This window comes from Mobula hypostoma, chromosome 6, assembly GCF_963921235.1.
Source record: "Mobula hypostoma chromosome 6, sMobHyp1.1, whole genome shotgun sequence".
Classification (NCBI taxonomy): domain Eukaryota; kingdom Metazoa; phylum Chordata; class Chondrichthyes; order Myliobatiformes; family Myliobatidae; genus Mobula; species Mobula hypostoma.
Window position 1 is genome coordinate 125074668 of NC_086102.1, and position 24469 is coordinate 125099136.

At 40.8% G+C, this 24469-nt stretch overlaps 1 protein-coding gene and 1 long non-coding RNA gene across 5 annotated transcripts in view; one reads left to right on the forward strand and one right to left on the reverse strand.

Moving 5' to 3' along the window:
- LOC134348367 (partitioning defective 3 homolog B-like) overlaps positions 1-24469 on the reverse strand; it is a 1227036-nt gene that overhangs the window by 434111 nt on the left and 768456 nt on the right. The gene's annotated exons all lie outside the window — the stretch shown is intronic.
- LOC134348370 (uncharacterized) lies at positions 6503-7734 on the forward strand. The gene is made up of 3 exons (XR_010018408.1): positions 6503-6697; positions 6778-6912; positions 7594-7734. It is a non-coding gene; the product is annotated as an uncharacterized LOC134348370 (long non-coding RNA).

Here is a 24469-nt window from a genome sequence, read left to right on the forward strand (position 1 = left end):
CAAGCCAAGGAGACCTAATAAATCCTTTGCTCCTTCATCCGCTTTTCACATAAACAGATCATGTAGTCATTGTCATACTATACTGTGAGCAGTTTTGGGCCCCTTATCTAAGAAAGATGTGCTGGCATTGGTGAGGGCTCAGAGGAGGTGTCCAGGAATAAAAGGATTAACGTATAAGGAGTATTTGATGGCTCTGGGATTGTACTTAATGGAGATTAGAAGAACGAGAGGAGGATCTTATTGAAACCAATCAAATATTGAAAGGCCCAGACAGAGTGGACATGAAGAGAATGTTTCCAATAGTGGGAGAGTCTGGGACCAGAGGGTATAGCCTCAGAATACAGAACGTCCCTTTAGAACAGAGATAATGGTGAACTGCTTTAGCCAGAGAGTGGTAAATCTGTGGAATTGATTACCATAGATGGCTGGGGAGGCTAAGTTATTGGTATTTTTAAAGCTGATAGGTTCTTGATTAGTAAAGGTCATGGGGAGAAGACAGGAGAATGGTATTGAGAGGGATAAAAACTCAGTCATGAAAGAATGGTGGATGGGCTGAATGGCTTAATTCCACTCCAATATCTTATGGTCTATAGTTTGTGACAGCTTGTTGTACGCAAATAGTCATACTCATACTTTATTGATCCCAGGGGGAAATTGGTTAAATTGGTTAACTGTAACAGGCAGCATGCGCGACCGGTGCATGCGCACAAGCATGATCAGCAATATCATTTCCTTCAACACAATCATAACCACATTTATTTAAAAAAAACTTCATTATTTGTGGAGGACTTCCAGGGTAATGAATTAGGATCAAGAGGAGACCATTCAGCTTCACATGCCTGCTCCCTTTTTCAATAAGGTCACGGACTGTAGCCACAACTCCACATTCTAACTTACCTGAGGAAAACTTGCAGCCCCTTGCTCACCAAAAACCTATCTGCCTCTGCTTTAAAAATATTCAAAGACTGCGCTTCTGCTGTCCTTTGAAGGAAGTTCCAAAGTGTCATGACTGCCAGAGAGAGAAAAACAATCACCTCTTGTCAATGAATGTTTATTTATCAACTGTAATTTCTGGTCTTCCACAAGAGGAAGAATCCTCTGTAATGTCCATCTCGTTAAGCCCCTGAGAGTTGTGAAAATGAACAATTCCTTATTACCCTGATTGAAGCCAGGAAAAGTGTGGGTTAGCCCTACATGCCGACATGGGTGTGGAATTGGTTCAAATTTCTTATAAATATCCATTATTTTTTGGTATCTAAGGGTGCATTCTGATTTTTCCAAAGATTGTTCAGTCTCATATTAAGAAATGGGCATCATGCTATTTGCTAAGTGCATTTCTAGAAAGAATGCCCGGTTGTACAGTGCAGTTACTGCCCCATGACCACTTGGGACAGTACTGAGTTCTATGAGTCCATGCACTGGGAGCACACAAAACCCTAGTGGAAAAACTGGACCTCTTCCCAAATTAACCTCCCCCAAACCATTCCTTCAGCTACCATCTCCCTCATCTGCAAACTCCTACATTTGCACAAAACTGGAAGTAATTCACCCTGTATCTCGAGGCACTGCCTAACAGGAGAAAAGTCAGGTAGGTTCTAGATCTGATGCACAATCAGACTCAGTTAGCTGATCTCATTGCAAGGACTGATGTGAATGCCAGCATTTATCTTGGTGCCTCACTGCAAGAGACACGATGCTACCTCTTAAACCAAGTCACGGTAGGAACGGTCTTAAATGCAATAACCAACCCATGTTTGCATAATATATGATCTAAACCTACGTACCAAGAGTGACCCTCAAGCAAAATGAGAAAAAAAGGAGAGAATACCAGTATGAATAGAAACATTTGGCATTCCACCATAGTCTGACTGCACATAGTGGTACAGAGAGAAGATAGAACTTGCACTTAAAATTATATTTTTCACAAGGTCGGGATTTCCCACACTGCGGCACAACCATTCAATTACTTTTAAGTGGCATCACCACAGAGGAGTAACAATTAAAACTGAGTGGCAAGGCATTGTATAGGTTAAGTAAATGAAAGGTGAGTTAATTTTACTTACAATAAACCATTGGGTTCATATTTTGGTTGAATAAAACAGCTTTTCTGCCATGTTTACACACCGAGCAAATATTCCCAGTGCTTTTAAAGAAAATACAGAACACAACAACAGGTATGAATCTGAGGATACAATACCCCGGTAATGTGAGTGCCATGGTTCATTGTTCTTTCCCATAACCAGGCTCTCTCATTCGCATCAAATGTCAAGTTGCACCACAGGTGGGTTTTATTTTTGCACTGAAGTGTCCTGGATGCCAGCTAACTGACACAGCCCTGGAAACAACATGCTGCAGCAAGCTGAGGGGGAAAAGCACTTATCAGGGAGTCGGGCTCCATGTGGCTCAGACAAGATAAATGACACTCTCCAGAAAAGCTCAGGCCTGTTCACAAGTTTCTCATTTGTGGGGACATGGGAGAAAATAAACACCACATTTCAGCCGATTACCCTCCCTTTTCATCCTTCATTGCTTTACATTAAATCACATCCTGGGACATCTACTGGGGAACAAGGAATTAATCACAAAGCATTCACCTGCAGCTGAAAAATCAGAAACTCTTATTTGTTTTTCTAAACCTTCAGAAGTCAGGGGACATTCCACCCTTGAACAGAAATGCCAGTAATGTACACACTCAGGCCACTGTGTGTTCCATTGCCATGGCAACTCTCAGACTTCAAAGTCCAATTCAAGGCCTTTAGAAATAATAGTAATTTTAATTACAAAATATACTCTCAATGCTGATTTACTGAATTAATTATTTTTGAATTAAATACTGAGAAAGTGACCTCAGCATCTCAACGAATGTAACAGTATTGTAATGGCACTAATTCAGTGCTTGCAGGATTGTAAAGGTATTACTTACCTCTTTCAGGTTTGTAGTAAACACTGCAGTTCTGTACAGAAACTGTTTAATCTTTCAGGCACAGGCAATAATACATTACCAATAATTCCTGCCCTGCAATGGTGATGATGGTTCTGTAGTAGTATTCCTTACCTTTGTAGGTACTTGCAATGATTGAAATGGCATTACAATGGCACAATGTCATAACGATGCTTCAATCCCCCCAAATATTAAACAGAAATATTAGGTATTCTATTACTAGTCAAAGTCAGATCTCAGCACATGTGGAATAAGATGTGACTGGCAGCACATCACCTGTTCAGAGAGTCAGGAACTCTGCCAGGTCCAAGTTGTGAGACTTAGTTATGAGCTACAACCTTCAGCTGCTCACAGTTACTAAAGAAAAGACCAATCTGTGCATCATCTCTCCTGTTACAAAGGACCATGTGCTACTAATTCCTTTCTTTAAAGAATTCATCTCTATTTTGTTCCCCTTCTTTCTGTACATTTCCTCCCTTTTGCCTGTTTTGTCCCCTTATTCCTTAGCCCTTGAATATCATTATCTGTGTGTGAGGTTCCCTCCTATGAAATAGAGTTGGTAAGACTGCGCTGCAGATCTACTTCAATTTTCTGTTTGTAAAACTCCGATAGCTCATTAACATAAACCCAGAATATGCATACATGCATACCTTAATGTTCAGCCATCATTATAGCTCTGTGGCCTGTGTGCCTGCTCTGATGTTCAACGGGTCCATGACCTGACAATCCTTTTCTTCAGCTTCGCTTTCCTGCATTAACCTCCCTTTATCTTCTTAAACAAATAGAAATTGATTTCTGTCCTAAATATAGTCACTGACTACACCTTCTGGATAGAGAGCTCCACATTCATCTTCTTCATGAAGAAGTTTCATGTCATTTCAGTCCTGAAAGACCACCCCCTTATCTTGAGACAATGGCTTCCGATTCCAGACAACCAGGCCCAGCAGAATGTCATTCTTATGTCTACAAATCCCATACAAATTTTGAATGCTTCATCGATATCACCTCTTCTCCAAAACTCCATATAGCCTAGACCTAATCTTTTAATTATTCCTTAGAGGACAATCACCTCAGTGCAAGAATCAATCTGATGAACTTTCAAAGCATTGTCATAATCAGAAATATCTCCCTTCTAGAGGCAGGAAGACCAGACCTTCACAAACACAAGTCATCTATAATTTCAGTAAGACATCTTGACACTTCTACTCTTGCTAGGGAGGTCAGTATACTGTTTGTGTTCATTCAGGTTCACTCTTGGTGATTTCTGTACAAGAACGTACACCTGTGAATGCAAACATCACTCAATCGCTGATCACATAAAAATACTCCCTTTATTGTTTTTTTTCTATCACATTTTCCACAATATGCTCCATCTGTCATGTCCTGGCCTATTCACATAACCCATCCATATCCCCTTGCAGTTTTCATGCATTCTACTCACAAATCACACTGTGAATAGACTGTGGGAAGAATCCAACTAGAAAAATCACAGCAGTTTTAAATTTTCTGTGCTTCCCTGCTTCCACTTGTAATGGATGACCAGAAATTTCAATTTCATGATGCCAAGAGTGAAGCCATCAATCCTTATCACACCAATTCCTAGCTACAACCGTAATATCACTTGACACCTACCCTCCCTCAGCTCATTTGCAGCAGAAACTTACTTTTGCTTTTCCACTATATTCTTGAATGCTCTCCCACTGCACACTCTCTCACCTTCCCACACAAACACAGCACAGCTAATCCAAAACTCTGTGCGAATTAGTATACAGATGACTGAGATAAGTTGTGCTTGTGGTTGACCATTCAAATTCTCAGCATTTATTACAGATCTCTGTCCAATCTTGGATCACTGGGGACCCAAGTCACCCCAATCACAAACTGTTCCAGCTGCTACTATCCGGGAAACGGTACCGCAGCATTAAAGCCAGGACCAACAGACTCCGGGACAACTTCTTCCACCAGGCCATCAGAATGATTACTTTATGCTGGCACAATTGTATTTCTAAGCTATATTGACTGTTCTGTTGTGTATCTTACTGTACATACTATTTATTACAAATTACTAAAATTTGAACATTGCACATTCAGACGGAGACGTAAAGATTTTTACTCCTCATGTATGTGAAGGAAGTAAGAAATAAAGTCAATTCAATTCATTTCAATTCCCTACTCCATAACTGCCAATGCCCTAACCTCCATATTCTCTTCCCTAAAACTCCCCACCTTACATCCTCTGTATCCAAACTCTTTAATCCAACTCTGAGGCACTTGTGATGGAGGGGCAGCAGGTTTGAGAAAATAAGAGTGCACTGAATTTTCAGATGGCTGATGCGTTAAACAGGGACAACTTTTAACATCCAAAAAATCAGTCAGTTGGACTCAATTGAAATGCTAAAACCTTTAGGAAATTGAAACCCATTGTCTTCCAAGTTTAATGGAAGTGAGACAAGGAACAAATTTTAAAAACTCACCCACAGGAAGACTAGTGGCCATTCACGTTTTAATGAGGTAAACAGCCTAAGACTTAATTCTAGTTTAAAGGTGTAATCCTGGTCAGACAGATCATAAAGTATTACAGCAAGGAAACTGGCCTTTCACCACTCTGAGTCTGTGCTGACCATTAAGCTCCTACAACCTTTTAGCATGTACTCCTTCCCCTCCCCTACACTCTTATTCTGCCTTTATCCTCCTACCTTTCCAGTCCTGATGAACGTTCTTGGCCTGAAACACCGACTGTTTATTCCCCTCCATTGCTGAGTTCCTTCAGATCCTTGTGTACGTTACTCTGGGTTTCCAGAATGTGCAGAATCCCTTGTGCTTAATTGTACATTAATACCTTTCTTATTCTCCCCTCCTCCCCTAGATTCTGCTGTCCCACCTACAGACCAGGGAGAAATTTACAATCGCCAATTAAACTTTCAACCTGGGCTTGTTAAGGACTTAGGGAGGAAGTTGGAGCAACCAGAGAAAACGCAGTAGTGAAGGGGAGAATGTGCAAACACCACATGGGGTGCATCAGAGGTCACCGCAGCTGGAAGGCAGCAACTCCACCAGCTGCACCACGGTGCTACCCTTCCAACCCAGCAGCTTAGGAGGATAACTTCAGGACATGCGTACACGCCGAACACCACTGATGTGGAAAGGCCGGTTTTAGCAGAGGTGTACTTCCACCATCCCACCAACCCCAGCCCCTGTCTTGTTTTGCTTGGATCAGAGCTTACTTATCCCTCAGCAGATTCCTATCACTCCAATAAGGCATGAGCACAACTCCCAGTGGCTGCAGTTTGAGCCTTCCACAATGTTCCTGTGAATGCTCTCAGGCTCCCAACCTGGGACCGCAGGCTACACTTGTAATTTCCCCACTTTCTGGAAAGTCATTAGTAACATTGACCTCAGGGTGGAGAAAGACATGCAAGTTCATGATTTAAAGTTCCAGAGCCTGAGGGGACACTTGGAGTTCTGGCTTCTGACGCAAAGCTCTGGCCACAATACCACATCCAACCTGCCACTCACAACGTCAGGACGAGAGTTGTTCCCCGGGATCATACTAATTTTCATTGTTCATTTTGAAGGAAAGATGCATGAGCAGCCTGGAGACAGAGCTGAGTCAGAAAGCAGCAAACAATGCTGATGGATGTAAAAACAGAAATTGCTGGGGATATTTCTGATTTCCAGCACCTGCTGCTTTTCTTTTAATTTTTCAACACTGTCAGAGAAACTGGCCAAGGGAAAACAAGGTCGATGCTGTCTAAGGTGAGAAAATGTGTGTCTGTCTTGAACCCATGAAAAACAAATCAGTACATTTCCTTAACAAGATGCTGTATATTTCACAGGCAGTCTGGAACAATCCTAATCCGTCACATTTGCTTCTCACACTTTTACAAAGTGCGAGCACAATTATGCACAAATCGAGAAGGAAGCATCTGGAATAGCATTTGGAATCAAGAAATTCCAACAGTTTTCACCAGGTAAATCTTCTATCCTAGTAACAGTTTATAAATCAATAACTAAAAATATTAAGCTCCAAATCAATGATACCTTCTATTAACAAAGCAAAGGTGGGCAATCATGGTTGCAATACTATGTAAGTGATTGTGGAAGTTTCCTGAAAAAATGCACTGCAGATCTCTTTGTGGCTACAGAGTGAAAACCCTAATGTTGCAATTAAATAATGTGATCTATACAATAAACACAGTCAGTAAGGATTTTCAGTGACTGTACCCAGAACCTGAGAGTTTGGCAGAACTTCGGGAGCTCTGGCAGAGATATTGCTATCCTCGTTTGCTATAGGTGCGGTACCAGAAGAATGGAGGATAGCTAATGTTGGTCCTTTGTTGAAGAAAGGGAAGCAGGGATAAGCCATGTTATATCAGTGCTGGGAAAGTTATTGGAAGGAATTCTGAGTGATAGGATTGATTTAATTTGGAAAGGCAAGGACTGATTAGAGACAGTCAGCATGGCATTGTGTATGGTAAATCATGTCTCACAAATCTGAGATGTTTTTTTGAAGAGGTAACCAAGAAGATTGCCAAGTGCAGGGTAGTAGTCATCGTCTACATGGACATTAGCAAGGCCTTTGGAGAGATCCCACATGGTAGCTAATCTGGAAAGTGAGATTAGCTTCATTAGATTACCTTTATTTGTCACAGGTACAAAGAAACATACAGTGGAATGCGTCATTTGCATCAAATCAAATCAGCAAAGATTCTGCTGGGCAGCCCGCAAATGTTGTCACACTTCCAGACCAACAGAGCATGCCCACAACTAAGCCTAACCCATCGTCTTTGAAATGTGGGAGCAAACTGGAGCACCCAGAGGAAATCCGCGTGGTCATGGGAAGAACATGCATACTCCTTGCAGACAGCAGCAGGAACTAAACTCCATTCGGTGATCTTTGCCACTGTAAAATGATGCTAACATGTGGAAGGTTAGAACACATGGTATCCAGGGTGAGCCAGCCAGTTGGTTACAAAACTAACTCGGTAGTAAGATTCCAAGGGTGGTTATGGAAGGTTATTTACCAGATTAAAGTCCTGCAACCACTGGTGTGCCAAAGGGATCAATATTGTCACATATATTAACAGATTGGATGAGAATACAGGTGGCATGTTTAGCAGGTTTGCAGATGTCACCAAAAATTGGTGGTATAATGGACAATGAATGCTGTCCAAGGTTAAACATGGTATAGATCAACTGGGAAAGTATTTTCAATCTTCTTCCTTTTATAAATAGTGAAGTTACATTTGATTCCCTCCAATCTGCAGGAACCATTCTGTAATCTATAGAATACTGGATGATAACCAAAGCATTCACTATTTCCATGGTAACGGGGGGGGGGGAGAGGGAGGGAGCGAGGGGGAGGGGGGAGAGAGGAAGAATAGAGGAAAGACAGAGAGAGGAGAAAGGAGATAGGGCAGAGGGCAGAGGGCAGAGAGGAGAGAGGAGAGGGGAGAGGGAAGAGATATAAGGTCAAAGAATCCATTGTATCGTACCTCAGACCACTCAATAGTCTTATAATAATAAGAGAGATGTTTTCAGGCTTTTGAATCTTCTACCAAATGGAAAGGGGCGAGAAGAGCAAATGTCTGGGGTGTGTGGCATCTGATTATGTCGCCTGCTTTACTGAGACAGCAAGAAATGTAGAAAGCCTTGTAAGGAAGTCTGGTTTCTGTGATGTGCTGAGCGATGTCCATAACACCCTGTTGTTTCTTGCAGTCACAGGCACAGCAGTTGCCATACTAAGCAGCGATGCATCCAAATGTAATACATTCTGTCGTGCAGTAATAAAAATTGGTGAGGGTCGGAGAGGACATGCCTAGTTTCTTTAGCCTCCCGAGGAAGCAGAGGTACTGGTAAATTTTCCTGGCCATGCATCTAGATGGTTGGACAAGACAAGCTTTTGGCGATGTTCATTCCTACGAACCTGATTCTCTCAACCCTCTGAACCCCAGCTCCACTGATGTAGACAGAAGCACATGCACTACACTCCCTTCCAGAGATCAATGACTAGCTCTTTCATTTTGCTGACATTGAGGGAAAAGGTTGTTGTCATGACACCATGTCACTGGGCTCTCTATTCTGTCCCCCTGTTTTCAATACTCCTGCCATGGTAGAGTAACCAAACATGCACTTATCTACTTTTTAATGAACTTACAATATAACTTCAGTGTGAAGTGCACTTTGTTTGATATGGAGCTGTGCAAAAGCAAAGCTTATGTGATCTGACTCTGAAAGGAGTTTCACATCACATTTGAAAGATACAGAACACTGCACTACAATTACAGAAGTACACTCCAGCTACAGTGGTGTTTTGTGTCTCACAGCACCAACATTGTTTGTGCTGCTTTGTTCTCATTCATCTCCTTCAATTCCCATCTTCTCCACACAGATCATCTCCAGCTAACAAGCCGCCTTCATCTGCTCTCAGCTAGCAGCAGTCACTCTTGCAGTTTCCCCTATTTATGTATAATTTATTTTCTATGTGCCTGTGATGCTGCAGCAAGCACATTTTGCACATGCCAATAAACTTGCGCACATGACAATAAACTCGACTGGACATCACAGACATTCATTCTTGTTGTTTACTGTCCAACACCAATCTCGAGTTTCTTAGCAAATTAAAAGGTGTTTGATTTCCAACTTCAAGTTCCGATCAAAGGTTATCAAGCAGATATATCAACTCCACTTCTCTCCACAGATGCTCCCAGAACTGAAGAGCATGATCTGTTCTTACTCTATCTAATTAATTACTTCCATAGCCTTTATTGGTAAGCTCTGGCAAACATTAATAATGAAGGCACTTACATTTATTAGTGGTATTAATGCATAGAGTAAGTATTTGCTAGGATATTAGGAAAAACACGACCTGTATTTAAGACAAGATTTTTAATATTTCCTTTGAAAGAAAACACCCTTATTATTGATGAAGCAGTTCATCATTATTGGCTCTAAATCTGAACTAAATTTTGAGTTGGGTTTCTGTTAATACACATAGAATGCAAGTTCATTATCAGCTTTGCTTTGCAATTTGCCCCATTAATCAGTGCAAAGTGCTTATCAAGCAAATTTTGCAATAGCCTAAATGATAAATAGCAGATGATGCATCATCACCTGAGTCTAATAACATGAACAGATCAAGCTGCAGAAATCTTTGAAACCAGTAATGCTTATCAAATTTGCTTTTCACAGTACTACTGCACTGTATTTCACAGATCATTTGATGATAAGACATGTGATATAACAGAAAATCAGCCCAATGTGCAAAGGCACAAGGTGATTAGTGATACTGGATGAGTTACCATCTGATTAAAAGTACAAGTAGTTCCTCTGTCAGCCATGTCTCAGAGAGAAGGTCATCAATTCAGTCCCACTCCACAGACCTGAGAACTTCAGCTGACACATGCTGAATAACTGCTGGATTGCTGGAGCTGCTATTTTCTGGATAAAGTTCAAAGTCAAAGTAAATTTATTATCAAATACATATATATCACCATGCACAACCCTGAGATTCATTTACTTGTAGGCATACTCAATAAATCCATAATAGAATAATAACTGTAATAGAATTAACAAAAGACCACACCAACTTGGATATTCAACCAGAAGGCAAAAGACAATGAACTGTGCAAATATAAAAAGAAAGAAATAAATAGTAAGAAATAAATAAATAAGAAATAACTATCCGAGAACATGAGATGAAGAGTCATTGAAAGTGAGTCCACAGGTTGTGGAAACATTTCAATAATGGGGCAAGTGAAGTTGAGTGAAATTATCCCCTTTGGTTCAAGAGACTGATGGTTGAGGGGTAATAACTGTTCCTGAATCCGATGGTATGAGTCCTGAGGCTCCTGTACCTTTTTCCTGATGGCAGCAACGAGAAGAGAGCATGTCCTGGGTGGTGGGGGGTCCCTAATGATGATGAATGACACTTTCCTGTGAAGGCCTTTAGTATAGATGTGCTCAATGGTGGGGAGAGCTTTACCCGTGATGGACTCAGCAGTATCCACTACTTTTTATAGAATTTTCCGTTCCAGGGCAGTGGTGTTTCCATACCAGGCTGTGGTGCAGCCAGCCAATATACTCTCTACTACACTTCTACAGTAGTTTGTCAAAGTTTTAGATGTCATGCCAAATCTTGGCAAACTCCGAAGGGAGAAGGGGTGCTGCCGTGTGTTCTTTGTAATTGCACTTCCGCGTTAGGCCCAGTACAGGTTCTCCAAAATAATAACATTGAGGAATTTAAAACTGCTGACCCTCTCCAGCTCTGATCCTCCAATGAGGAAACCTGTGGTTTCCTCCTCCTGAAGTCAATAATCAGCTCCTTGGTCTTTCTGACATTGAGAAGATGTTGTTGTTATGGCACCACTCAGCCAGATTTTCAATCTTCCTCTGTTATGCTGATACATCACAACCTTTGACTTGGCCTACAGCAGTAGCGTCGTTAGCAAACTTGAATATGGCACTGGACCTGTGCTTAGCCACACAGTATTGAGTATAAAGAGAGTTGAGCAAAGGGCTAAGCGCACAGCCTTGTGGTGCACCTGTGCTGATGGAGATCATGGAGGAACGTTGTTGCCAACCCGAACCGAATGGGGTCTGCAGTGAGGAAGTCAAGGATCCAGTTGCACAAGGAGGTATTGAGGCCCAGGTCTTGGAGCTTATTGATTAGTTTTGAGGGGATGATGGTGAGCTGTAGTTGACAAAGACGAATACACCAGGATGCTCTTTTATGTCCATATGTTCCAATGTTGAGTGAAGAGCCAATAGATGGCAACTGCTGTGGACCTGTTGCTCTAGTAGGCAAATTGGAGTGGACCCAAGTTGCTTCTCAAGCAGGAGTTGATCTGTTTCATCACCAACCTCTCAAAACACTTCATCACTGTGAACGTAAGTGCTACTGGACGATAGTTAACCCTAAACCTACCGCATTCTCGAAGAACATCCTCACCTGTAACTTAACTAACATTCACCTCTCAATGCCAACCACAATATGAGACTATCTAATCATTTATCACGTTGCTGCTTCTGAGCTTACCTGAGTAACTGCTGATCACTTTGCGCAGCAGCGACTACCCTTCAAAACTTTGCTTAAAATGCCTATGGTTGTCGTAAGTTGATGAAAGAATACTTCACTCTGGAAGGTTCCATTTACAATTGGAAGGAAATGCATTGCAGGGCAAGACTCGCGCTCTGTCCCTTCTGCTGGTGTACATGGTAGTGGACAAAGAAGCCTGCTGGCACTTAACACTTGATTGATGTATTTTTCAAAATCAAAATGGAAAGAAGGAAAGAGAAAAAGGAGAAGAAAAATAATGAAATATGTAATAGACTAAATCCATTTAAAAAATGAGTTCCATAAAATAGAACTGTTTTTCAAGCTCATCATATAAAATCACACAAACATAAGATGTTCCCCTCAGAGTACAGAAGCATCTGTCACATGGTGCAAGGTATGACGTACGATGAGGAATGGTAACATGGTGAGTTGCATTCAATTTTGCTTTAAAAGTTTACCTTGACCTCAGAATTAATAAAACGTGATTCAGGGCACAGGACATCACTTCATAATACAAGCCTTTCAAAGGAATGGTTCCAATAGACTCTTGTCTAATAGCATTAATCACTAATCATCTATATGACCACAAATGTGACCAGTAGCTCTGACAGTGAATAAGTGGCCAAATATCTGCCCTAAACTACAAATTATTGCCGGGGATAACAACTTTTTTTTGAATATGAATTACGGATGCCACTGTTAAGCAAGACTAGGAGAAAGCAGAAAGAGTGACAGGTAGGAAGCTAGATTGAGGGAGAAAATTGAAAAACAGAAGATTGAAGAATAACTTGCACTCTATGTGTGTGTGTCAACAGGACCAGCCACATTAACACTTGCACAAGTGGGTCAGAAACTGAGTATGCTGCAGCAAGTGAGTTACTTCCCAGTAGCTTTCATCATCTGGAATGCACATGTCTGGAGCATGATGGATTCCTCTCCACTTGCTTGGATTAGCACATGCAACTACAGTTAGGCATTCAGGACACAGCAGTGCACTTGACTGGCGCCCCATCCGCCAGCCTAAACATTCACTCCCTTTACCACTTGCACACTGTGGCCATCTACCAAAAGCAGTTCCCTTAATTGCCAAGGCGATTCTGACAGTTCCTCCCAACAACGAAGTGGTCTCAAATGCCAAAAGGAGCAGACACATGAAAACACAACTGCCTGCGGGATCCCCTGGAAGTCACACTGGGTCTGAGTCCTGGAGCTACCTCTCCAGCCGCACTGTGGGAGTACCTGCATTTCAAACCCTGCAGAGGTTCAGAAGGTGACTTTCCTCAGAGCAATTAGGGAAGGGCAATGAATTGAGGCCTCGCCAGCAATCTGTACATCCAGAAAAAAATGAATAAATAGATTTTATCCATTGAAAGAGATATTTAAATTCCATCGACATGTTTGACAACATTTTTTAAATTGACTAGTTCACTGTATATATTCCAGAATAATTACCACTTAACAATTTTACCTTGTTTAAAACAACTGAATTACACAAGCTCTACGAAGGATTTTATTTGCTCAATTACAAATGAGTAGATTTATGCCAATGTATTGCCAGTATACACAGGGAGCCATCAGCTATGCTAGTGACTGTTTTTACATCCAAGTTCAACCGCCCCTTGGATAAATCCAAATTATACACAAAATAACACTGAGAAGATTTAGGAAACAATCTCCCAGCCAAGCAAAGCTCATCTACAGTAAACACTTTAGTCGCTTCCAATATATGTTATGTAATATACTGGATTGGCTGCATCAGGTGCAATGCTTTCTCTGAATTTCCTGAAAAGACTACTCATAATTGGATAATTAATAATATTTTTCAACTTCCAGTTAACTTAAAGTGAATTTTTTTTCCCAAATCAAGAACTATAACCATACTAACATTAGTAAGGAACTCAAACCTCCACTAAATTTTACCAAATGCAGGTTAACACATCTGCATACTTGTACCAATTACAATGGCAAACACTTAGATTCATCAGTTACATATTTCGGCTTCGGATTTCTGGAGAGAGAGTTTGACTGGATGGTGATAATGAAAAGTTTACCATTAACTAAAGTTACACAATACACTACACATAATTAGAAAAGGATACAGAATTTACAGCAGAAGATTATAGCATTCAGCCCAACCATTTTAATGGTGAAACTTACATTTCTCACCTTTCTCCATCTGGCTGATCAGAATATCTGGAAAATTTCATGGTTACTGCTCTCTGATACCCTTACTGAAATTAATACCAACTATCCTTTGATTATAAGTCTATCTACTTTATGAATAATAGGGAAGTTCTCTTTTCAGTCATATCTGACTGAAGCCTGCTTGATTTAAGATAGCAATGCAATTAATAGGCTCAATGCCCACCCAAGCAGCAGAGGTAAAAGAACAGAATCCTTGCTGCAAGACCACCTACACTGTCAGCTTTAATTGCATTAGAACCCATCCAGGAAACAAAGATCCCATAATGACTCTCACATTGTTACGTCAATCACTCAGATACTAAGGTTTGGCAGCTGGAGAAATACCAATGAAAAATGTCTGGTTAGGAGGAAAATAAAATCAAAATATAATCCCAAACAAAGAAAAAGTAAATAAGGGTGTTGAAATGATGGTCAATAACTTGTCTTTGCTGTTATGTGCATCAATGCTGTTTAGAGAGTACACTACCCCACGCTCACTGACAAGATTTTTTATAGTCTCTAAGCTATGCAGCAAGTAAATAGAAAAAATATATTATGCACCTCTTAAGAGCACATAACTTAAAAACGTTGAATTTGATGTTAAGTACGATTTTATAATGTTTTAAATCATCTTTTCATTCTAGGTAATTCCAAAAGATCTAATCATTTGCCATTTGCTACTGATTAATAAAACTGCACACAATTCAGGGAGTCAGGACATTCAGTATCCAGGATTACTGATCCAAATACAGTACAGATGTGAATGCAAAATTTTACAGTAGTTTAAAAGCTAAGTGCATTAAACGCAGCAAATTCTGTGCCAAGTTACAGGGTATACTCAGGATGTTCAATCTCTTATGTAAAATATTCTTTGTTAAGTGCTTTTCATTATTTTTGTTGCTGAATAAGTAATTAAATGTGGCCAAAAGTAATCCTTCGTTCTTAGATCCTGCTCCAAGCATAAAATATCTTGGCAAACTACTTATGTTGTTGTGTCAGAACCTGATTGCATTAGCAAATTCCCCACTTAAGCAAGTGGTTACCCTAGGCTCAGATTTATTCCCAACATCAGAGTTGGTTCTGTCATCATAATTCATTGGATTAAAAATAACCACCCGCCTCTTGCCTTTTCTGACCTAATGCATAGAAGAAGAATTCTCAGTTAATATACTCAACCTACTGAGTAAGTCAAAATTTTTATTTAGGTACTGAATAAAATATAGAAGGCACAGCCGACAAGCTCTGAAATTTCCCTTCCTAAATATCCCTGTAGATATATATATAGGATTCTGGTTAATTGGAACACATCAGGGTCAGTACAAAACTACCGTTTCACTGAGTAACAAATTATGTACTTAAATTAAATACAGAACAAATTAGAACACTATCAATACAACTACAGTACTATAAAACTGGGTATCTGTTCCTAATAGTTATCAACAGAAGAAATAATCCAGTGTATGCTACCATTATTTTTTGATTGACTGTAAATGAACAAAATCAGAGCAGACACCTAGTGAGACAATAGACTGCTTCATACAATCCTTTCAACAAATGCATCCTCCAAATCTTCATTTTTGTTGTAACATCTAAGATGATTACCGATACCTTCAAATTCTTCGTAGTTCCTAATGTGTTGAAGTAGCAGAATCATTTCATCTTCACTCCCAGCTTTTTCTGGCATCTCCAAGCCAGAATGTTGGAAACCACAGTGAGCAAAACAGTTCTGTATTGTCTTACTGCTTATTTCTCGCCAACTATTAGTGACAAATATCACTGTTTTTTGAACACAAAGACATGCAACTGAAGCTATTTAAAAACTGTTCGCGCTAAGCATGGTGTAGTGTCCAACGGCCACACAAGTAAATGCGACTGACACTAGTTAGAAATTGTTCAGCGAGTCTCCTGCCCCAATTAAGCAACGTTGTGTTCCAAATATATGAAGGGAATCCCAACTATTTTCTCGACCAGTTTTTGTTCTTTAAGAGTTGGCCCAAATAAGCTACTATCCCAATTAACCAATGGCCAATTAGCCAGAATCCACTATATTCAATTTATAAAGCACTCTTTAAAATACCTCTGACCAAGTTTCTTATCACTTGCTCCATTATCTCCTCATGTGGCTTAGTTAGTGTCAATTTATACCTGATTAAGCCCAGTGAAGCTTTTTGCTTCTTAAGAGCTACATAAATAGTGCAAAGCTCTGATAACCCAGCACACTCGAGACTTTGTTTGTGTTGGACCAACAGATTATCTGGATTGGAGACACAAGAGATTGCAGATGCTGGAATCTGAAGCAACACACGGATACTGGAGGATCTCGAGAATTAGGCAGCATCTAGAGAGGGAAATGGATAGTTGATTTTTCATCTGGATTAATTCATCTGGAGATTATCCAGACTATAGCATTTTATTCTTAAAAATCTCCCTACGGACTTCTAATTCACATTTTACTAATGTTACACAGAACATAGTGGAGGCAATCATGGGTTACAAAAGTGTTTTGTTCCTGAAAATGTCAATAGCCTATTTTTCGAAAAGTCCAAACTGCCCATTTTCTATAGCTATCCATATCCTATCAGCATGCATAAGCTTCTTATAAGCTTTTCATTTCCATGAATACTTACCTGAACACCATCCATAATTAAACAAATGGAATGTCTGCTGTATCCGGTGCGGCCTCCTCTACATCAATGAGACGCGACGTAAATTAGGGGGCTGTATTGTTGAGCACTATTGCTCTTTCTGCTACAAAAGGCAGATTTTGCTGTTGGCTTCCTCTACTGCCACGATGAGGACAGTCTCAGGTTGGTGGAGCAGCTCTTCATATTCCATCTGGGTAGCCTCCAACCTGACGGCAAGAACATCGATTTAAGTTAAGACCAGCATAATATCTAGGCTGGGCTCCTCTGTAACTGTAGCACTTTATTTTGTATTTTGCTACCCGTTTGGAAGAGTTAATTTATATTTAGGATGGTGGTGAATATTGGTAGCTCGGGTTGGGGCACTTGAAGTTGTGGTGTTCGCCAAGTTTGGCAATTAGCTTGCAGACATTTCATCACCAGTCGAGTTGTTGGTGTTTCTCTCCGGGAATGCTCACATTTATATAGGCCCCTGTTCACATGCCTTAGTCTTGATTGGCTACCCTTTCAGTTGACTTTTGAGTTCTATTGGCTTGCATTTCTTTGGCTCTTAGGAGGTTCACAGATACTGTCAATTTCGATATGCTTATTTATGGAGTTAGAAGAGAACCACATTTCTAAAAATTCTCGTGCCTGCTTCAGAACCTCCACAGCATCCTAGTTAAAGTGGTGTCCTCTCGGTCTTCATGTACTGAAATCAATGACAGTGGTTCCTGATCCAAACCACCATTTTGTGTTCCTGTGAACGAGTTGAGAGTTTGCGTTCTGTCTGGCCAGTGTAGTACTTGCTGTAGTCTCCAAAGGTGATCCTGTACACCATGTTGCTTTTGTCGACTGTCTTTTTAGAACTGTGTTTCAAAAACCACACTCCGAAAGGGGTTACGGCTATTGATTGCAATGATCATTCACCAGAAAAAAAAGTTATTAATAAAGTCGTTAGTTGTGTGTTTGCTACCGACAAGTAGTAGCAGTGCTTCACCAGTGTCATCTTAAACCGACTGCCAACTGCACCATCCTCAGCCCTATCACTCCGGTCACCATACCCCTGCCAAATTAGTTTAAATCCTCCCCAACAGTTCAAGCAAACGTGCTGCAAGGATATTGGTTTCCCTCTGCTTCAGCTGTAACCTGTCCCTGCTGTACAGATTGTACCTTCCCCACAAGAGATCCCAATGATCCAGAGAAGTGAAACCCTGTCCCCTGCACCAATTTTTCAGTCATGCATTTGCCTGCCAAATTATCCTACTGTTGCCCTCACTGGCACGTGGCACAGGTAGCAATCCAGAGATTACTAACCTGAAGGTCCTGCTTTTCAGCTTTCTCCCTAGCTTCATCTTTTCTCTCTTCAGGACCTCCTCCCTTCTCCTACCTATGTCGTTGGTACCAACATGTACCACAAATTCCAGCTGTTCACTCTCCACCTCTAGAATGCCATGGACTCGATCTGAGACATCCCTGACCTTGGCACCTGGAAGGCAATAGGGTGTCTCTTTCATGCCTACAGAATCTGCTTTCTGTTCCAGTAACTATGGAGTCCTTTATCACTACTGCACTTCTCTTCTCCCCACTTCCCTTCTGAAACACACAGACAGACTCAGTGCCAGAGACCTGGTCTCTGCGGCTTCTCCAGTAAGTCATCCCCCACCCCCCCCAAAAGTATCCCAAGTATGTATACTTATTATCAAGGGGAAAGGCTGCCGATTCCCTTACCCTCTCCTGACAGTCACCCAGGGACCTGCCTTCTGAAACTTAGGGGTGACTACCACCCTGTAGCTCCTATCTATCACCTCCTCATTCTCTTGTATGAGCCAAAGTTCATTGAACTACGGCTCCAGTTCCTGAAACTGGAACTTGAAACTTAGGGGTGACTACCACCCTGTAGCTCCTATCTATCACCTCTTCATTCTCTTGTATGAGCTGAAAGTCATCAAGCTGCAGCTCCAGTTCCTTAACACAATCTCTAAGGAGCTGCAGCTTGATGCGCTTTGTGCATACGTAGTTATGAGGAAGACTGGAGATCTCCCAAGTTTCCCACTCAAGGAACATACCACTACCTCTGAATCCATTCTCAGCACAGTAGCAGTGTACTAACCAGAAAAAAAAATTACTGAAACTCCATCTCTGCTTGACCAAGCTTGTTCTCATGCAAGCCTTTTAACCCAAAAACCGGACCACTCTAATTCTTCTGACTTCTTCCCTCTTCATTTCTAATCCTGATGAAGGGTCTCAACACAAAACATCGACTGGTCATTCCCCTCCATAGATACTGCCTGTCCTGCTGAAGTCCTCCAACATTTTGTGCGTGTGTTGCTCTGGATTTCCAGCATCAGCAGAATCTCTTATGTTTATGTATTGTATCCAGTTGTTAATGAGTGCCACAAAATAATTTATTATTATCGTTACTGTCTTGAAATTTCTTTGAAAAATTATGGAAGAATTTGCATAAAATATGTCTGCAAAAACTGGGGAGCCCCTGCATAAAAACTTTTGCAGAGTACCCATTGAACTTGGAAGGAGTGTGGAAAACAGGGAGTGAAGTAAAGAAGGCTTTGGTGTGTTTAGACTGAGTGTGGTAAACAGAACCCCAGTGAGGCAGATCACTGTACACGGGCATATTACATAGGAGTCCATACATTCATTTTTCTCCTGTAGTGAATCTGCAGAATGAATCAGGTGGTACACTTTCTCAATGCTCCTTTTCATAGGATAGCCATGCACCTAAACCAGCAGCCCAGAACTGATTCAACATTCATTGATTCAAAACAGAGATCGATACATTTTTAGATATTAAGGGAATGAAGGAATACAAAACAGTGCAGGAGAATGATGCCAGCCGTAAATCCTACATGGCCAGCCACGATTTTGATGAATGGCAAAGTAGACTCAGATAGCTGAATGTCCTGGCTCTTTATGTTCTTAGAACCATAAGATCCAGGATAAACTTCACAAGGATTACAACAAAGTCCTCTGCTCCAGTCAATATCAGGCCAATGAAAACAGATGCAGGGGTCATTTTTAACACAAGAAAACAGAAATTTGGCAAAATAATCAGTAATATTAATAGTGAACTTTCCAAAATGTTTCACTTTATTCCATATGCAAGTATTTGCATTGCCTCTGTCCAATAAATTTATAGCACATAAATTATGTTATCTATTTTGCAATCCAGTTCTGTGAATGACTCAAAGGAGTGACACATCAAGGCACGTGAAATATCAGATTACTTTCACATTGCCTCTCAGTGTGAGTTAAGGATCACTCTTACACTAATATTAACAAGGTGTATTGTTCCACCAAAGTATGCAAAGAAACACGATCCAAAATCAGTTTAGGCAATATTGTACGTCAACCTGCAAATAGGTTAAGGGCTTCAATCAATCAAACAAGACAACGTGCAAAAATTAATGAGCTGAGGAAACTAAACAACATTGACAGCCCCTGATCCTCGTGATGAAACATGTGATAAGATAATGGGAACTTTGTAAGTGAATGGAAGAACACATGCCACTATGTAATCAGATGAATCAAGCCTCGTGGGCATCTTTGAAATTATGACAGTATAACCACTTCCTGATTAGTTGCATTGTTCAAAGGAATCACACCCTTTGCTTGGTTCATCACTGCTTAACTATAACTTGTATGAAGGTATAAAAGACCGGCCTGCACTCACAAGAAAATTGGAGGAGATTGCAGAAAAGTGGTCTATGTAGATGTTGCTTAACCCTTTCTTGGACAAAAGATAGAAGATGCCCATTATAAACCAACTGATGAACAGGAATAAAAGTTCCCCTGTGAAATTCACCTATAATTATCATTTGTAAAATATGATGTTACATCGCACTTCTGCACCTCTATTTCACATCCAACTCTTGAACTCGAGAATAGTCTAAGTTCTATGAAACTACAATCAATCATTGCCCTTTATCTAGTGGACTTCAAGCTATTTTATCTATAATTTAAAACACCTCTCATGATCCAAAAAGAAATTCCAAATTATAATGCCCTCAACAAGTTTTGAAAATATGGATTGGAACATGTTCAGGGAGGTGGCAACCTATGACCATCACATTACCATCAATGAATATGCAGGAACTGAGTCCTGGCTATGCAGAGAAGTGCATTGAGTTATTAACCATATCTATGTGAGGGCAAATCAGAAGCTACGGATGATAGCAGAGGTCCGGGCACAACTGAGATCTGGGATGCTGCCTTTGGATGGGGAGAAAACATGGCTCTCGAGTCAGCTAGAGCTGCACTTTTTCCCCATCATCAGAAAGGAACAAGAAGATTATTCTCAGAGAATATACAGCCATTTCTGTGATACTAGAGACACGAGGTGCACGTGGCAGGGTATTCAGACCATAACGGACTACAGGTCCACCCTGCATGTTTTTACACATGATTTGATGCACAGAATGCTCTGCTGGCAAGGATGCCACGTCTCCCCTCTCCCCTCTCCCCCAAAGAGCAGGCACTCTGTCTGGCTACAGCTGATGTGAGGAAGCCCAGCCAGGGTCAACTCATGTAAAGTCGCAGGGCCTGGTCGGGTGCTGAGGGACAGTGCAGCCCAGTGAAGAGGTTCTAACAGATATCTTCAACAGTTTCCTGGAACAGTCCACCATCCAGACAGCCACCAACATCCCAGTGCCCAAGAGAGTGACAGTAACCTGCCTTAAGAAGGACTGAATGGCCTGCCCCTTATGTTCTTAGAACCAAAAAGCCCAGGACAAAGTCTCACAAGGATTATACCAGGGGAGGATCTGTACAAGTCAGATATTTGTAACCCGGGGTGATTGTTCCTTCTGTGGTCCTGGATATCTGTACACTTCTGAGCAGCAATAAACATCACATTGACACATTATATAGTCTTAAAAAAAGTAAATTTGTATTTCTTCCAGATTTATACAGAAGCATGAATAGGCAAGTTTATTTTTTTAATAAACTTTAGGCATCATTTTTTTATTCTCCTATTTACTTTAGAAATCTCTTTGGTTTAGCTGTAATGATTTAAGATTTTTAAGGGTGCTTTTAACCCAAGTGCACTCAATGAAGTCTGCCTGATCACATCAACCTGTACGTGTGGTGGAAATGCATGGACTAATCTAATCCTTGGCAGCTGCTGCAGTTATATCCAGCCTTCTCCACCCCTCTGAGACAGAAATGTCCATCAAAAGTCAGGCAACGTCCAGGCACACAATGGCAGAAGTTAGATGCATGCCATTTGCTGTAATCGGATTGGTTCTGATAAGCATGCAAACCATCAGCTTTACAAATACAAAGCTCACATTTTTATTAGTTTCAGCACCGGAGATGCAGATGGCATTTCTCTCTCCATGGCAATCTTATATATAACTTGTCACTCTCTATGTTAATATGAATGTTATGAGGGACAGTCCGTTGACAAATATGTAAAGCAGCAGCAGAACCTTTTCTACTTTGAAGTCAAAAACAGGTAATTTAGTATGCTCCCTCCTTCAAAGAAACAGCAACACATCTGCCAGAAGGTAGTCACAAAGCTGCTTCAATTGTTACAGGGATATCTGTAAGTTCTCATGGGAATTAGAGAATGTTACAAACTGAAACACCCCTTAACTAACTTATACTCTCTAGATACTGTTACCCTCCTTTGTAGCTCCCTGACGAACTGCTTCTTAATGCTGCACATCTTCAGATGGATCTGTTTTCCTCTGTGCATCCTACTCCCTAGCACCAGTGGCATGCAAAAGTTTGGGCACCCCTGGTCAAAATTTCTGTTACTGTGAATAGTTAAGTGAGTAGAAGATGAACTGATCTCCAAAAGTCATAAAGTTAAAGATGAAACATTCTTTTCAACATTTTAAGCAAGATTAGTGTATTATTTTTGTTTTGTACAATTTTAGAGTGGAAAAAAGGAAAAGAGCACCGTGCGAAAGTTTGGGCACCCCAAGAGATCTGAGCTCTCAGATAACTTTTACCAAGGTCTCAGACCTTACTTAGTTTGTTAGGGCTATGGCTTGTTCACAGTCATTGTTAGGAAAGGCCAAGTGATGCAAATTTCAAAGCTTTATAAATACCCTGACTCCTCAAACCTTGTCCCAACAATCAGCAGCCATGGGCTCCTCTAAGCAGCTTACCTAGCACTCTGAAAATTAAAATAAATGATGCCCACAAAGCAGGAGAAGGCTACAAGAAGATAGCAAAGCGTTTTCAGGTAGCCGTTTCCTCAGCTTGGAATGTAATTAAGAAATGGCAGTTAACAGGAACGGTGGAGGTCAAGTTGAGGTCTGGAAGACCAAGAAAACTTTCCGAGAGAGCCGCTCGTAGGATTGGTAGAAAGGCAAATCAAAACCCCCGTTTGACTGCAGAGACCTTCAGGAAGATTTAGCAGACTCTAGTGTGCAGACTCTACTGCTCTACTGTGCAGCGACACCTGCTCAAATATGACCTTCATGGAAGAGTCATCAGAAGAAAACCTTTCCTGCGTCCTCACTACAAAATTCAGAGTCAGAAGTTTGCAAAGGAACATCTAAACAAGCCTGATGCATTTTGGGAACAAGTCCTGTGGACTGATGAAGTTAAAATAGAAATTTTTGGCCGCAATGAGCAAAGGTCTGTAAAAAAGCTGACGATGAAAAGAGGATGGTTTCTACAACAGGATAATGATCCTAAACACACCTCAAAATCCACAATGGACTACCTCAAGAGGTGCAAGCTGAAGGTTTTGCCATGGCCCTCACAGTCTCCCGACCTAAACATTATCGAAAATCTGTGGATAAACCTCAAAAGAGCAGTGCATGCAAGACAGCCCTAGAATCTCTCAGAACTAGAAGCCTTTTGCAAGGAAGAATGGGCGAAAATTCCCCAAACAAGAATTGAAAGACTCTTAGCTGGCTACAGAAAGCGTTTACAAGCTGTGATACTTGCCAAAGGGGGTGTTACTAAGTACTGAACATGCAGGGTGCCCAAACTTTTGCTTCGGGCCCTTTTCCTTTTTTGTTATCTTGAAACTGTAAAAGATGGAAATGAAAAAGCAATCTTGCTTAAAATATTAAAGAAATGTGTCATCTTTAACTTCATGCCTTTTGGAAATCAGGTCATCTTTTACTCGCCTAGCTATTCACACTAACAGAAATTTAAACCAGGATTAAAACTTTTGCATACCACTGTATGTGTTTCCCTGCATGAATCTGTTTAAGGACCTAAATGAGATCATTTGGGGAAAAATGAATGAGTTTAAACTGTATCTGAATGTTGAGTTTGTGTTTTAATGCTCATAATTCCCAAATAGTTCTTCCTTCATCATATACAATTTAAATTAATTTTTCCATTTAAGCTCCATTCTCAGTGACTAAATATTACTAATCGCAACCATCAAACATGAGTTGAGTTGGTCTTGACCACCGCCATTGTACTAATACGTGCTCTGCTTACTTCTACAACAACTAAAATAATAACTTCCATTGGCTTTAACATGGCAGAAATATTGCAGGCATTTAACAGCGTTATGAATTAAATTGCCAATGGGTAGTCACACAAACAGACACTAGTTTAGATGACCAAAACTCAGGGCAATGGCAGCATAAGGCACAACTGCCACGAACAGAGAAAGTGAATTTGGGGCTGCTGTCATATTGGTGGTTTATGGGTCCTGAGGAAATTTAAAAT